This window comes from Zalophus californianus, chromosome 14 (genome assembly GCF_009762305.2).
Source record: "Zalophus californianus isolate mZalCal1 chromosome 14, mZalCal1.pri.v2, whole genome shotgun sequence".
Lineage (NCBI taxonomy): Eukaryota > Metazoa > Chordata > Mammalia > Carnivora > Otariidae > Zalophus > Zalophus californianus.
The window spans coordinates 26,980,099-26,982,554 of NC_045608.1; positions in this window are offsets into that span (position 1 = coordinate 26,980,099).

Sequence of the window (2,456 nt, forward strand, 5' to 3'; positions counted from 1 at the left end):
GAGAAGCAGACTCCCCGCTGAGCAGGGAGCTCGATGCGGGACTCGATCCCGGGACTTCAGGATCATGACCTGAGCCGAAGGCAGTCGCCCAACCAACTGAGCCACCCAGGCGCCCCTAACCTCATTATCTTTTGATGTAGTGTTCCATGATTCATTGTTTGCATATAACACCCAGTGCTCCATTTAATACATGTCCTCCTTAATACCCATCACCAGGCTAACCCATCACCCCACCCCCAAAATGGGTTTTTAAAGCTTAAAACTTGCATTTTTAACTGTTCTTAAGTGTATAAAGCCACAGTGGCATTAGGTACATTTACACTGTTGTGCAATCATCCACACTATTCCCCAAATTTCTCATCACCCCAAATAGAAACTTTGTACCCATAAAATGTATTCTTTACTGTGGTCATAGTTTAAAACATTTGAAAGGCACTGGTCAGTGATCAGGAAGGGGGTCCATCTTAGGAGTCATGCAGAGGACAAAATCCTTGCAGGAGAGGGGACAGTGAGCTGACAGGCCAGGGCACTGGAAGGATCCTCCGTGATTCACATACAGCAATTCCTTAGATTTTAAGGGAAAGATGTGTTTTTAAGAATGAAGCTAGGAACCACAATGCAAAGAACAATAGGAAATCTGGTGCTAAATTTTTCAAAGAATGAAGGAATCCAAAGAAACGGAGCAGAAATCATTGATGTGCCTGACCACCACATAGTTATTTGGGTATGTTAAGTTTAATATTATCTGCAGCCACTAAAATCATTCATTAAAAACTGCAATAAGCAAAAAAATGTCCCTTCTCAAAGCAGGATACAAAATTATATTTGAATCACATAAAAAATTAGGATTTTTTTCAACAGAGAACTGGCTGAGAAAAGATATTTGCGGTAGCAAAAACAATAAAAGCTTAATATTTAAGACAATCTAAGGAATGTCTAAAATTCACAAGAGAAAGGAAATCCCCTCACACCAGTTGGAAACTGAAGATCTGAAAGTTGGAAATTGAAGATATGAAAGGCTTAATAATTAAGAGATGCTAAGGCTCATCTGAAAAACTCACCTTAAAAACGATCATGAGTTCCTACTTTGCGCCAGGTTTGTAAAAGGAGGAGAGTTGGAGACATTGCTAGGAGAATGGCTAAGTTCTGACAAATGGACAATATCCAGAGACCTTCTACAAACAGTAATAAACCAAATGCACATCCAAAGACGCTGAGAGATCTTTACAGGTACACGGCATTGCAAAAAAGAAACAAGATCTAAAGGATGCTAACATGTATAAAAATGTGACATACATTGTGACCTCAACACTGTGGTTTCTAAAAAATCATGTAATTTAAGAAACAACCTATAGGGGCGCCTGGGTAGCTCGCGCAGTCGTTAAGCGTCTGCCTTCGGCTCAGGTCATGATCCCGGGGTCCGGGAATCGAGCCCCGCAACCGGCTCCCCGCTCCGCGGGAGGCCTGCTTCTCTCTCTCGCTCTCCCCCTGCTTGTGTTCCCTCTCTCTCTCTCTCTGTGTTTCTCTGTCAAATAAATAAATAAAATCTTAAAAAAAAAGGAAAAAAAAAGAAACAACCTATAAAGAAAAGCTGTGGGACCAACAAAATAATGACATGAGAGTCGTGCGGGGAATGGAGTGTAGACGTAAAGATGGGATGGGCTGCCTGGGGGGCCGGGAGGGCCGCCTGGGGGGCCGGGAGGGCCACCCGGAGGATGGAGCTTCCTGTCGAGTCCGATTTGGGGGTTCTGGAGCAGAGGAGAGCCAGACGCAGATACAGAGGTTCTCAGAGCGGCTTGGAGAGTTCGGGGAGGATGGTCGGAGTGGGCGAGCACGGAGGACCCCATATTCTGGGGACCGAGTCTGCGAGTGGTCCGGCCAGGGAAACCCAAGTCCCGCGCACGGCCGACCCATGCGCCCCGCTTCGGCCCCGGAAGCTGTGGGCCTGGCGTCCCTCGGCCGATCCAGGCGTGCGGAGAGAACGAGTGACCCGCGGGTTCCCCACCGCGGGGGAAGCCTGCGGGCGAAGACCGTGGGCTGAGAACCCCAGTCCAGGCCATCCCGCGCTTGCGCACTGCGATCCTCTTTGAGCCCGCCCCACGCCCCGCCCCGCCCCGCGGGGCCCCGCCCCCGAGCCTTTCAACTCTCATAGGCTGGCTCCGAGGCCGCGCTCGGCAGGCCGACCAATGGGAGCGCGGCGCGCCCCGCGGCACGTGCGCCCCCGCCTAGCCCGGCCGAGTGCGAGCCGGTTGAGCTCCGGGGCGCGGAGCGCGCGGGGAGGGAACGCGCGGGCGGGGCGGGGCGCGGGGCGGGGCGCGGGGCGGGGCGCGGGCGGGGCGCGGGCGGGGCGCGGGCGGGGCGCGGGCGGGGCGGCGTGCTGATTGGCCGACGACGCGTTCCGAGGCCGTTAACGGCGGCGCGGCCGGGCCGCGGCTCCAAAACAAAGGGCAGGCGGC